Source organism: Oryctolagus cuniculus, chromosome 1 (genome assembly GCF_964237555.1).
Source record: "Oryctolagus cuniculus chromosome 1, mOryCun1.1, whole genome shotgun sequence".
Classification (NCBI taxonomy): domain Eukaryota; kingdom Metazoa; phylum Chordata; class Mammalia; order Lagomorpha; family Leporidae; genus Oryctolagus; species Oryctolagus cuniculus.
The window spans coordinates 53,021,075-53,035,134 of NC_091432.1; positions in this window are offsets into that span (position 1 = coordinate 53,021,075).

Genomic DNA, 14,060 nt, shown 5'->3' on the forward strand with positions numbered 1-14,060 from the left:
GTACCAAAGCATCTCACTAGTCAAAATGATCAGTTTCAGTTCATAATTGATCATAATGATAGGATTAAGAGTCAAAGGGATCACATAAACAAGACTAGTGTCTGCTAATACTAACTGATAGAATTAAAAAGGAGAGAATGATCCAACATGGGAAGTGGGATACACAGCAGACTCATGGAATGGCAGATGTCCTAAACAGCGCTGTGGCCTCAGAATCAGCCCTTAAGGCATTCGGATCTGGCTAAAAAGCCCATGAGAGTATTTCAGTATTTCAGGCATGGAAAGCCAAGACACTCTGGCCAAAAAAAAAAAAAAAAAAAAAAAAAAAAAAACAACAACAACAACAACAACAAAACCCCTAAATGAAACATCTCTGTGAGTGAGATCCCAGTGGAAAGAACAGGTCATCAAAGAAGGAGGTACCTTTCTCTGAAGGGAGGAGAGAACTTCCACTTTGACTATGACCTTGTCTAAATAAGGTTGGAGTTGGCGAACTCAAAAGGCTTCCATAGCCTTGGCAGCTCATGACAAGAGCCTTGGGTGATTACTGACACCATAAACAAGAGTGTCAATTGTTAAATCAACAACAGGAGTCACTGTGCACTTACTCCTCATGTAGGATCTCTGTCCTTAATGTGTTGTACTATGTGAATTAACAGTATAACTAGTACTCAAACAGTACTTTACACTTTGTGTTTCTGTGTGGGTGCAAACTGTTGAAATTTTTACTTAATATATACTAAATTGATATTCTGTATATAAAGATAATTGAAAATGAATCTTTATGTGAATGGGATGGGAGAGGGAGTGGGAGATGGGAGGGTTGCGGGTGGGAGGGAAGTTATGAGGGGGAAAAAGCCACTGTAGTCCAAAAGCTGTACTTTGGAAATTTATATTTATTAAATAAAAGTTAAAAAAAAAGAAGTGGAGCAGCTGGGACTCAAACCGGCAGCCATATGGGATGCCAGCACTGCAGGCGGCAGCTTCACTTGCTACACTACAGTGCTGGCCGCAGTCATTAGTTCTTTACAGGCTTCTTATGAAGCAGCATTCAGTAGTTGGGTTTACAAGACCATACATGATTACTGAGACATTACTAGGGGATGCCACCAAAGGTGCTGGATCACAAATGTGTGGATCTGGGGCATAGAACATGGTTCAGGTGCCACTTTAAAATGGTACCCTAGGGGCTAGCAGTGTGGCACAGTGGGTTAAGCCTATGACTCCAGCATCCCAAATGAGTGCCAGCTCCAGTCCCAGCTGCTCCTGTTCTGATCCAGCTCCTTGCTAATGCTCCTTGGAAAGCAGTGGAAGATGGCCCAGATAGTTGGTCCCCTGCTATCTCCATCAGAGACCTGGATTGAGTTCCTGGCTCCTGGCTTCAGCTTAGCTCAGACCCAGCTGTTACAGGCACTGGGGGAGTGAACTAGCAGATAAATTTTCTTTTCTTTTTCTTTTTCTTTTTCGTTTCGTTTCGTTTCTTTTCCTTTTTTCTTTCCTTCCTTCCTTCCTTCCTTCCTTCCTTCCTCCCTCCCTCCCTCCCTCCCTTCCCTTCTTTTCTTTCTTCCTTCCTTTCCTTCTTTTCTTTTCTTCCTTCCTTCCTTCCTTCCTTCCTTCCTTCCTTCCTTCCTTCCTCCTTTCCTTTCCTTTCCTTTCCTTTCCTTCCTTCCTCCTTTCCTTCCCTTTCCTTTCCTTCCTTCCTCCTTTCCTTTCCCTTCCTTCCTTCCTTCTTTCCTTCCTTCCTTCCTTCCTCCTTTCCTTTCCTTCCTTCCTTCCTTCCTTCCTCCTTTCCTTTCCTTTCCTTTCCTTTCCTTTCCTTTCCTTTCCTTTCCTTTCCTTTCCTTTCCTTTCCTTTCCTTTCCTTTCCTTTCCTTTCCTTTCCTTTCCTTTCCTTTCCTTCCTTTCTTTCCTTTCTTTCCTTTCTTTCCTTTCCTTCCTTTCCTTCCTTTCCTTTCTTTCCTTTCCTTTCTTTCCTTTCTTTCCCTTTCTCTCTCTCTCTCTTTCTCTCCTCTCTTTCTCCTTTCACATTTTAAATACATAAATAAGTCTTTTTTTAAAAAGCCAAAAAAAAAAAAAAAAAACCCAGATACAGACACTATAGGAGTGGCGGGTATTTGGTGCAGTGGTCACAATGCCAGCGGGGACATCTCTGTCCCCATCAGTGTCCTAGGGTGTGATGCCCAGCTCTGCTCTTCACTCCAGCTTCGTGCCAGTGCAGACCATGGGAGGCAGCAGTGATGGAGCAAGGGTTGGGTACCTGCCACCCATGTGGGAGACCTGGGAGACAAGTGGATGAGATATCTCTCTCGTCCTCCCCTTCCCCCTCTCAAATAAATAAATGTAAATTTTTAATGAAACCATAGGGTGTTCAGTCAAGCACGGAAGACTCCCATGTCCTGGATTCCATTGCAGGAATTTCATTCCAGCTCTTAATGGAGGAAGGCAGTGTAATGGATCAAGTAACTGGGTTCATTCCATCCCCCACGAGACACCTGCATTATTTTCCAGCTCCCAGGTCCAATCCCAGTCCAGCTTTGCCCATTGCAGGCATCTGGGGAATGAACCATTGGATAGGAATGCTGGCTGTCTCTCTCTCTCTTCCCCTGTCTCTCTGCCTCTCAAATCAATTTTAAAAAATAAAAAGATGACATAGCTCTTACAATAAGAAAAACCAATTCATAGAATGCTAAAGGCTTATAAAGTGAGCAAGGCTACTTTAAGAAATTCATGGAAAATGCCACTGAGGTAAGTTGATTTGGGTGCAAAAATTTTGAAATCTATGCATAGTGTTTTCATAATGCATGTTTCTAATGAATGTTTTGAAGACCCTCTGATATGCATGAATTTCAAAATATTTTTTCCAGAAAATCAATGATTTATAATTCTATTTTCCACAAACTTATATTTTGCTAAAATTTGACAAATGCACAGATATTCCTAACAAGGCAAATTCTTCTTAGTATTTATGCTGTTGATATAATGGGCAAGATGGTGATATGAAGAAATAATTTTTTATCAGTTTTCCAGAAACCCAACTCACCCTGAACTTCATAACTTCTGACGTAGTCCATCACAAACAGATGTGATCTAGATTTTGTATTTTGGGTAGAAAGATGTTCCTTGCAGTATTATGGCACGGTCAGATTATGGAGCTTGTATCAGAATGCAAATCAATTCATTGCTTTCTTCACTGGCAAACTTTTCAGTAACAAAAAGAAAGCAGCTGAACTAAACACCATGTTTAGTTAGAGTGAAAATTGTGACTTTGGTAAGGGTCAATATGTTAAATTATCTCTTTATTATGTGATAATATAGAAGCTGATTATAAATGATTGTTGCTGCAGGTAGAGGTAATTTTTGAGAAGAAAAATTTTAGGAAGAATATTTGAATTCTGGAATAAACTTCATTTTTCTGCAAGACAAGCAGCCATTTTGATCACCCAGACTTGTTTATTTGTCTGAAAGTTTGGTAATTTGGATGATCACAAGACTCCCCTGTGAAGAGGGAATCAGCACATTGTTTTCCATGACAGATAAGAGCCTAAGGCACAAAAGAGTTGGAAGCCTGGAAAGAGTAAGTTCCCGTGGATTGCTGGGACAAGTTCCCCAATGTGACAACAATTATCATGAAGCAATGATCTTGTTTCTGCGTGTCTGTGAAATGCTATCACTGAACACTTACCACATTTGAAAGTATGCTTTAAAATTTTATTTCCACCAAGTGAAGACCTGTGCGAAGGCAATTCCTAAATTTAGAATCCGTTTCTTTTTATCGAGAGATCGATGAAGTTTAACCACAAGTCTACAGGTTACGTTGTTCTGCTGGCAGCTATCGGAGGACTGAAGATGAATTTTAAAAACACAGAATCACCTCACTTATTTTGTAGAAAAGGGAAAAAGGAATACGCATCCTTCCTGCAATTGCTTTACATCGTTTCCTTTTTCTGCTGCAGACACCTGGGAGGGTCTATACTATGAGTGTCAGGAAAACAAAATACAGAGCTTGGGTATAAATTGTTCTTTCTCGGTTGTGTGTTATCAACCTAATCTCGATTAAATAAGCTAATAAGGAATAAGCAGGCCTTTCTTTTTCACATTAAAAATTTCAGATATAATGGGGCTAGTGGTGTGGCACAGTGGGCTAAGCCACACCTGCAATACCAGCATTCATATGCGTGCTGAGTCCTGGCTGCTCCACTTGCAATCCAGCTCTCTGCTGTGGCCTGGGAAAGCAACAGAAGATGGCTCAAGTCCTTGGACCCCTGCATGCACAAGGACCAAGCTCCTGGTCCTGACTTCAGGTTGGCCTATCTCCAAGGATATTTGGGGAATGAACCAGTGGATGGAAGATGTGTGTGTGTGTGTGTGTGTGTGTGTGTGTGTGTGTGTCTCCTTCTCTCTATAACTCTGTCTTCCAAATAAATAAATTTTTTAAAAAATTCAGATATTTATATGGTTATATTGTTCATTCTAAGTGTGAGTATAAGAATTGTTACAATTTTACTCATACTTCAACAGTTGCAATTATAGAACAAAAGTTACAAGAATAGAATGATTTTTTTATAAATCACATTTATGCACCATTCCATCAACTGTAAGGTTTATGCAATTTTTCTTATTTCCTATGTCATGCTGGCTCTGATTATGTTGATTAAAATGTAACTGTGGAATCCAATCATAAAAATTGGACTTGTATCACATGCATTATTAAGTTTCTTTTTCTACTTAACTCACTTTTGGTGCATTTTATCAAAAGCATCATAAACACTCCTGGCCCTTCAGTGCAGAGGGTTTGAGAAGCACCCTTGGGGTCCTCAAAAGGGAGTGCAGTTGAGCTTTCGAGTGATCAAGGCTTTGAGGAGGGTGGTTCTCTTTTCCACAAGACATCTTGCTGGAAGAGCCTGCCAGCAGTGGGTTCATGATTCCACACACGGATGTCCTAACCTTGCACTTCACAATGCATTTGAGATGTGGCAGGCTAAGCAGAGGTCGGTATGCCTAAGCTATAGCCAAGAAAGACTAACAAGCAAGCAGAACTCTCCTCGGATTCTGCGCCTTCCCCAGGTCACCAGCCCCAGCCACTTCGCAGCCAGAAGCCTCAGCATCTCTCGAAAACTCTGTCTGACACTTGCTGCTTTCTCTCAGGTTTGCTCGGGGTTGTCCTGTCCCGCCAGCCTCACCCTCCCGCTGTACATCTCTGACGGCCGAGTCCTCCATGCACGAAGAGGCTGCTCCCTCTCCCTGCCCTGTGGTCTCACTGATTGCTTCCCTCTGTGGCCTTCCGTCACCCTCCCTTGGTTCTTCCCCGCATCTCTGATTGCTCATCTTGAGTATCCCTTGCTCTATGCCTCTTTTCTCTCCACCCTCTAGGAAGGTGTTGCTCAACCCTCTTCCTTTCTACCCCCTTGGGGACCTCATTCAGATTCCCAGGTAGTGCTCATCTCTCACATTGGTACCACTCATGCACCTGTGGACACAAGTTGTCTAAAATTCGCATTCTCATTTGACAGCTCAAATGTTGATGTTGAACCCCACCCCCACTCCCACCCCCCAAAAACAGGCATTTGTTTCTTTCAATGTGGCAGACTCACTTAATTCCCTTTCAAGAGGACCTCTGCCAAATGCCCAAGCCTGGGTAACTGTAGTTTGTTCACCTTTCAAAGAAAGCAGCTCCCCATGAAGACAGCATTCAGCAGTACTCATGACTCAGCCAGCGTGCATGAGATTTTCCGTGAGGTGTGGCCTCCTCAGGGGCCTTATTGGCATTTATCACGGCTGGAAAACGGTGCTTTCCTTCTCAGCTATTGCTAGACTTTGGGCCTTACACTGTGGCGACTTTATTTTCTGGATCTCATATCAGAAAACATAGCTTGAAAAAGTATTTTTACGCCATTTCAGGGTACAAGAGACAGGCTGAAAAGCACAATTCAAAGGCTTTGATAGTTTGTGTATTGATCAAGAGAATGCTTGAAACTGGAACAATCTCAAAAAACAAAACCAAACCCTGATGTATGCCACCATGTGGGTGTACCACTTAGAAACATCTAGACGTGACCGGGGGTGTTAGACTTAGTGGTGTCTAATTTATGTTGACAGTTCACTATGGGCCTCATCAACTCTATGAACAGCCTCAGACTCTGACATGTCAAGTCAAAGAACAGTCTGGTAAGTTGAAAACCACACCTGCCCCTTTGCACTCCCCACCGATGAGCATTTATACCAGACATTCTGGCCTGAATGTTTGTCTGATTTTGGAGGTGGATCTGATAGGGTCATGTGATCACAGGTACCACCTGTTGGGGAGACACGGCTCATAATTAATCCATGACTGTTGGATGGGTTAAAAAAAATGGGGCATTGTTACGGGAGGGAACTGATTATGGTCTAAGCTTCTCCCAGCTGGCTGCTTGTGGTGACATATGGTCACTAGCAGGAGAGAAGGGAGGGAATTACAAGTTCCAAACCATGAATGGACACCACCGATCCCTATGTGGGCAGTGTGCGAGGGTTTGAAATGAATTTTATTTTAAAATTCTTACTCAGTCCAAATTCTGTCTTTGAAACACTTTGGGGTTCTGGCCAAGCTTGCTAATTCTCCTTCCTCTCAAATAGATCTCTGGAACATTTCTACTCAGTTACCTTAGAGCAGTGCATGATTATTAATTGATGTTTGGTGATAGTTGGGAGATTGATAGAAGAGCTATCATATATTTGAGCTATTATTATGGGATTGTTAGAATTTCTATCACGTTACTTATTTGGTGTAAGGGCAACATCTAATGTCAGCTGATGCAGAGCTGTGTTGTGCATCATTTCAAGTACAATTCACGTGTTAAGTCGTGTGACTCAATGAAATTCCGTAAGACGGGAACTACTATCATTCCCATCCTACAGAAGAGGAAAGTGAGGCACAAGTCCTTAAGGGACTCATCTAGGGGTGTGGGCACACAGCTAATGCATGGTGGAGCTGAGCCTGTTTCAACTCCGAAGCCAGTGTGCTTCACCATTTTGCTTCAGGGTGAGAGAAATGGAATGAACCTAAGGCAAGGAAAAGACCCAGTTCTACTGCCAGCCTCATGGTGAACAGTGTGACCTGGACAACTCACTCAATCCTTCAGTTCTCAGTTTTCTCATTTATAAAATGGGGATGGGGGGGGGGGGCTGGTGCTGTGGCATAGCGGGTAAAGCTGCTGCCTGCAGTGGCAGCATTCCATATAGTTGCTGGTCCGAGACCTGGCTGCTCCACTTCCCATCCAGCTCTCTGCTATGGCCTGGGAAAGCAGGAGAAGATGGCCCAAGTGCTTGGGGCCTGTTAGGGAAATAGTGCAGTTTTATCTATGGTGCGATCTACACCCTGATTTACATCCTGGGCTCTGGACCCCGCTGCCATTGCTGGAAGCCAGGTGGCCACAGGGCCCAACCTCTGTTGTCAAGCTCCACCCCCATCCTAATGGGATTTGCTGCTCCTGCTTCCCTGCCCGCCCTCCGGCAACGTTTTAAAAGGACCTGTTCCTGAACAAGTGGCTTTCTCTTGCTCTCTGTCTCGCCATCTGTCTGCTCTCTCTTGGCTTCTCTCTTGCTCCCCTCTCTCGGCTCCTATCTGCTCTCTCTCTTCTCTCCTCGCTAGCTCCTCTCCTCTCTGTCTCTCTCTCTTACACTCTCCTTCTCTCTCTTTTTCCTTCTTTGCCCCCTCCCTCTGGTCTGCTGGGTTTTCCCTTCCCCTTACTCCAGTGTTTGGTGTGTTTTGTGACAACCTTACAGGGCCCTGCACCAGTGTGGGAGACTCAGAAGAAGCTCCTGGCTCCTGGCTCCTGATTGGTGCAGCTTTGGCCATTGTGGCTTTCTGGGGAGGGAACCAGCAGATGGAAGATCTCTCTCTCTCTCTCTCTCTCTCTCTCTCTCTCTCTGTGTGTGTGTGTGTGTGTGTGTCTTTGTAACTCTGCCTTTCAAATAAATAAATAAATAAGTCTTTAAAGAATATAGTTGAAGATGCTAGGGTTTCCATCTGGGAGAAGGGAGGAGGGAATGTGAGGAGTCAGATGAGTAAACAGGTAGTCAGGGGATCCCAGTGGAATTTGGGGTGTAAAATATTTGCTTCCTTCTCCAAAACCTTATCTTTAGCAAGAACAAACAGGCTCCCTCCTTCCTTCAGAATCTCCAAATTTACTATGAGAAGAGCAAGGGAGCTCTTACTGAGCTCACAGCTTATGGTGAAAACCTATCCCACCCTTAGCTGGCCGGACTGGATGGAGAATTGTAGATGAGATCTTTTTGTTTCCTCCTGGTAACTGAATGCTAATCTGATTCTTTTTTTTTTTTTTTTTTTTTTTTTTTTTTTTTACTTAAAGCCAATTGTCACCAGTGCCCTCTTTGGGTTTTCCTCTCCTGGAAGCCCCCTCCATGCCACTTTGGCTGGAGGTCCTTGATTTTAATAAATATTTTTAAATCTCAAAAAAAATTTAGTTGCCCATATTTGTATAGGTCTGAGTTTTCTATTCAATTGATTATGTCTTCCCCTTTGCCAATACCACACAGTCTTGACTGTATTATACATAGTATTGACTACGTATAGCTGTACATGAAGGAGCTTCAAAAAGTTTGGAAAGTGTAATTAAAGATGTCCACTTTCGGGGCTGGCGCCATGGCATAGTAGGCTAAGCCTCTGCCCGCAGCACCAGCATCCCATATAGATACCAGTTCATGTCCCAGCTGCCTCTCTTCTGATCCAGTTCTCTGTTAATGGCCTGGAAAAGCAGCAGAAAATGGGTCAAGTCCTTGGGCCCTTGTACCTGTGTGGGAGATCCAGAAGAAACTCCTGCCTCCTGGATTCAGATCGGCCCAGCTCCAGCAGTTGTGGCCATTTGGGGAGTGAACCAGTGGATGAAAGACCTTTCTCTTTGTCTCTCCCTCGTCTATAACTCTACCTCTCAAATAAGTGAATAAAACTTATTTTTAAAGGGCCGGTGCCATGGCTCATTTGGTAAATCCTCTGCCTGCGGCGCCAGCATCCCATATGGGCACCGGGTTCTAGTTCCGGTTGCTCCTCTTCCAGTCCAGCTCCCTGGAAGACAGTGGAGGATGGCCCAAGTGCTTTGGCCCTGCACCGGCATAGGAGATGAGGAGGAAGTACCTGGCTCCTGGCTTTGGATCAATACAGCGCCAACCATAGCAGCCATTTGGGGAGTGAACCAATGGAAGGAAGACTTTTCTCTCTCACTGTCTATAACTCTACCTGTCAAATAAAAAAAATTTTTTTTAAAAAGATGTACATGTTCCATTAACTTTTAAAAGACTATTTATTAATTTATTTGTTTACATGAAAGGCAGAGTGAGAGTGAGTGAGAAAGAGATAAGGAGTGAGAGACTGACCTTCCATCTCCTGGTTCAATCCCCAAATGGCCGCAACAGCTAGGTCTGGGCCAGACTGAACCCAGGAGCCAGAAACTCCATCCTGGCCTCCCACCTAGGTGGCAGGGACCCAAGTACTTGGGCCATCTTCTACTGGCTGCCCAGGCACATTAGTAGGGAGCTGGATTGGAAGCAGAGCAGCCAGGATAGAACCAAGACTAGAAACGGGATCCTCGTGTTGCAAGCTGCAGCTTAACCTGCTGTGCCATGATGCCAATTCCTTCCACGAACTTTTTGAAGACTGTGTAGTAAGTCTTGAGTTGGGATAGACTGGTTCATCCTACTTCATTTTTCTTTTTCAAAATTATTTGAATCGTTCTGGTTCCTTGGCTTTTTCTCATTTGAGAATAATTTTATCTATAAAACATCTTGCAGAGATTTTGATAGGAATTGCATTAAACCTGAATACTAATTTAGGGGAATTAACATCTTCACTATGTTGAGTTTTCTACCCATGAAAAGAGTATATTTCTTCATTATTTAGGTCTTTGATTTCTTTCATTAGTGCTTTATAAGTTTTAACATATCAGTCCTGTACATGTTTTGTTAGTTTTTTTAGCAATTATAAATGGTATATTTTTATTTTAGTGTTCATTTCATACACATAGAAATATGATTGTCATGAGTGCCTACTGTCACGCAGCTCAACAGGGCTTAAGGGTGATGTGTTGGAGCACGGGGAAGAAGGAACACACAGACACAAGACTGTCTTTCCAATGGAAGGTTTTTATTGCCCACACAATTTCACACTAGGGCTTCACCACTCTGCATACCAACCTCTATAGTTATTATATTATAGTTCATTAAGCCGCAGACCATAACACACATCTAGCATCAAAGCAGTCTCAAAGATAATCCAACTACAGTAGTATAAGCACAGCAAAGCATATAGCATTATTCTTAACATAGGGTCGAGGCACATTCCTTCATATTACACGTGGATAATATAATTATAAATGCTGCATTCTCAAGGTTCATATCATAGTCACAAATAGTCAAAGTCTGGGGTCCAAACTCTCTGTAACCACTTGGAGAGATGGATCTCAGAACAGTCACTTACAGGCTGGACGTCATGCGATAACTGTCACTCTGGGCAGTGGGCTTGGAGTTCCCAGGCGGACGGCAAGGCCGGGAGTTGGAGAGGTCCCCTGCTGAGAGGTCTGGGTCTGGCTCTACAGTCGGGTCAGGTAGTAGGCTGGTAAGAGGTCCAGGCGAGGTGGCGAGGCGTTGGCTCCACTGGAGTTGGTCCCATGGTCGTCTTATGCTGTCACAAAGTAAAGGGCTGGCTCTTCAGCTCCAAGTATGAGGAGATACGGAGGTTCACACGTACTGGGCCATGATCCTGAAGAGGATGGAGAGCGGTGGAAAAGGCTCCCCTTTCATCCTTGCCACTCTGAAGGGGGAGTCTCCAGTAGGGGTCCAGGCATCACCAATCAGTTGCGTTCCCTCTCAGAGTTTCCTGGGGCACCACCAATCCGCTGTCTAGGACAGGGTGTATCTAGAGTGTTCCTTGGGTACAGCCAATCACTGTGCGAGTAAGAAGGTAACCTGAGGTTATCGTCCGTAGCACACAAGTTATCAGACTGCCCAGGGATGTCTGTTCAGTCTGATGAGGAACATCTTTCTGGCACGTGCTGAGCTTGGCGTAAGTGATGTCATCAGCTTCTGGCTTAGCATAAGTAACTCCATTTTTATTTCTTATTTTTACTTCTTTGTGGGCAGTGGTAAGCTATAGCTCTTTTTGGGGGCTACCAGTGGATTTCTCCACAGCCCACCTCCTTTTGATCATTGGGTAAGCGGTGGTCCATGACTCGTTTTTAGGACTCCTGTGGGATTCCCCACAATGATAACTTGTACATTTTCCCCTGTATCTTATATCTTTACTGAACTCACTTATTAGTTCTAAGGTTTTATTTTATTTTGTAAATTCCATGGTGTTTTCTTCATAGGCAGGAAAATAAGGCTCAAACTCTGTGCTTTTGCTCTTTGCTGGCCTGGCTAGAAGTCCCAGTTCTCTGTTGACTATGAGTGGTGAGAGGGACATTCATGCCTTGCTCCCAGCCTTGGGGGAAGGCATTCAGTCTTTCATCACTAACTTGTTGGCTACAGGGTTTTTGTAGTTCTTTATAAGTTGAGGACTTTCCCCCACCTTTGTTTTAGATTTATTTTTCATTTATTTGAAAGACAGAATTACAGAAAGAAGAGGAGAAACACAGATATCTATCTATCTATCTATCTATCTATCTATCTATCTATCTATCTATCGAGAGAGAAAGAGAGAGAGCGCACGTGAGCCTGAGAGCTCTATATAGAGAAATCTGCCATCTGCTGGTTCACTCCCCAGTTGACCACAAAATAGCCAGGATTGGGCCAGGCTGAAGCCAGGAGTTTGGATCTTCTTTCAGGACTCAGGTCTCCCATGTGGGTGCAGGGGCCCAAGGACTCGGGCCATCTTCTGCTGCTTTCCCAGGTATATCAGCAGGAGACCTGGAATGGAAATGGAGCAGCTGGGACTTGACCCAATGCCCATATGGGATGCCAGCATATGGCAGAGGCTTAATCTGTTATGCCACAGTGCCCACAAGGAGGACTTTCCCTTCTAATCCAATTTTCTAAGCATTTAAAAAATTATGAATAAATGCTGAATTTCATCAACTTGTTTCCTGTGTTAATTGACATTATCCTGTGATTTTTACTTTTTAACCCACTAACATGGTGTATTCATTGAATTTTGAATATTGCACCAAAGCTGTATCTCTGGAATAAATTATACTCAGTCATGCTGTATATGCCTTTTTATATATTGGTGAATTCTCTTTGTTAATATTTTGTTAAGGAGTTTTGCATCTATATTTATGAGATACTGGTCTATAGTTTTCTCTTTTGTACCGTCTCTATATAATTTGGGTATCAAATCTTTTTTCAGAAGGCAGAGAGAGAGAGAGAGGGAGAGAGAGATCAACAGCTGGGGCTAGGGCAGGCTGAAGCCAGGAGCCCAGAACCCAATCCAGGTCTCTTACATGGATGGCAGGGACCCAAGCACTTGAGCCACAATCTACTTTCTTCAAAGGTGAAAATTAGCAGGAAGCTGGAATTGAGAGCAGAGCTGGGCCTTAACTCGGGTACTCTGGTATGTGCTGCTGCTGTCTCAAGCATCTTCATCCCTGCACCAAGCACCCACCCTGGTCACAGCTGCTTCACTTTCTCATTCCTCGGGTAGGTCACTTCAGCAGCATCGCAAATGACGAGCTTACTGGGTCCATTTCGACTGTGAGTGCCCATGATTCTGTGAGCATCCCCTGTTTTCCTCCTCTCCAGAGAGCAGTGAGGGAGGGGAGCGAGAATTTGTTCTGGATTAGGTGATCTGGGTCTGAGCTGTGCTTATGCCCATCTAGGTTCCCCTCACTGGCCTTCAGTGTCTTTGGGAATGAAGATCCCACCCTTCACAGGATGACTGCAGGAACTAAATGAGATGGTGTGTGACTAGCTCTTTGCAAACTATAAAATACTTTGCCACTTTAGTGAGAATTAACTTTGCTGTACTCTAAGAACTCTAACTCAACCACTCCTGGGTTCCTTTCCCATAAAGTTAACCTGTGTGGCAAGAAGGCTGGCACTCAGGAAGGCACCAAAGACCCAATGTCATTATACCCAAGGAGAAAAGAGAATTGTTCTTGAGCGCTAATACGTAATTAGTAGTTGAAAATCAGATTAATTGTGTGGGCCTTTGTTCCGCTAAATGATACCTCTGTAGCTTTCCAACTTACTGCTGCGACATAGTCAAAGGGCAAACAATCGACTTCTCTCCTGTCGAGGTATGTTCAAACAACTGCCTGCTAAATAAGAGTCAGCAATGGAAAGAAAGCTGACTTTGAGGTGAGGCTATAAGGCTGTATGAACCATGTCAGCTGCTGCTTGTCACTATGGGCTGAGACCTCGAGCAGAATTCGATTCCATTCCGTTCAGTTTAGTCTGTGGTTTGGTTTCTTCTAGGAGAGAACACCAAATAGCAGATGACTCCAGTGCAGCAGGAGGGCCTGGAGGCCAGGGGCCCTAGCCTTGGAGGCAAGGCTGATGACGGTGAGTGGCTCCCAGTCACCAAGCTGGGCCGCCTGGTCAAGGACATGAAGATCAAGTCCCTGGAGGAGACATCTCCCTGCCCGACAAGGAGCCTGAGGTCATTGGCTTTTTCCTGGGGATGTCTTTTGAGGATGAAGATTGTACCAGTGCAAAAGCAGTTGCACGCTGGCCGGAGGACCAGGTTCAAAGTGTTTATGAACATTGGCAACTATAATAGTCACGTCACCTGGCTGTGAAGTGTTCCAAACAGATAGCCCCTGCCATCTAAGGGGCCATTAGCCAGGCCAAGCTCTCCACTGTGCCCGTGTGGGGAGACTACTGGGGGAACAAGATCAACAAGTGCCACACTGTGCCTTGCAAAGTGACCAGACACTGTGGCTCTGTGCTGGTGCCTCATCCCTGCTCCCAGAGCCAGTGACAATGTCTCTGCTCCTGTCCCCAAGAAGCTGTTGCAGACAGCTGGCACTGATGACTACTACCTCTCAGCCATGGGCTGCACCACCACCCTGGACAACTTTGATGCCATCTCTAAGCTACCTATTGTATCTGACCACCGACCGCTGCAAAGAGAC